Genomic DNA, 598 nt, shown 5'->3' on the forward strand with positions numbered 1-598 from the left:
CCTCTCCCTCTCCCTCCTCTCCGTCTCCCTCTCCCTCCTCTCTCCGTCTCCCTCTCCGTCTCCCTCTCCCTCTCCCTCTCTCTCTCTCTCTCTCTCCCTCTTGGACCTCTGGCCTAAGCCCAGTGAGAGTTTATTTGGTTCCTGGTTCCAGATTAACAATCCACCGTGCCAGGGAAGTGACAGTGCCGGGAATTCGGGGAGATGGTCACATCACATCCACAGTGGGGAAGCAGGGAACAATGACTGGTGCACAGTTCTCTCTCTCCACTTATGTAGTCCAGGATCCTAGGGAATGGCACTACCCACAGTAGTCTTTTCACTTCAATACAATCCAGATAATAACCATTCTCCCCCCCCCACACACACACACACAAGGATGACCAGAGGTCCAACTCCCAACCATCACAACGGGATATTAAAAAGGAGCACTGAATTATATTTGATGACTGGGTGGGGAAGGGCCTCTTCTTTCCTGTCTGTCTTCTGGAATCCCTGCCACCCTTTCCTTATCAATCACGTGGGTTCTTCCTCCGCTCTGTCATGTCATTAGCGCTGAAGAAAACTGGGCTCATTAAAACTGTGCAGTGGTGTGCCTGAA

This window comes from Mastomys coucha, unplaced genomic scaffold (genome assembly GCF_008632895.1).
Source record: "Mastomys coucha isolate ucsf_1 unplaced genomic scaffold, UCSF_Mcou_1 pScaffold23, whole genome shotgun sequence".
In the NCBI taxonomy this organism is placed as follows: Eukaryota; Metazoa; Chordata; class Mammalia; order Rodentia; family Muridae; genus Mastomys; species Mastomys coucha.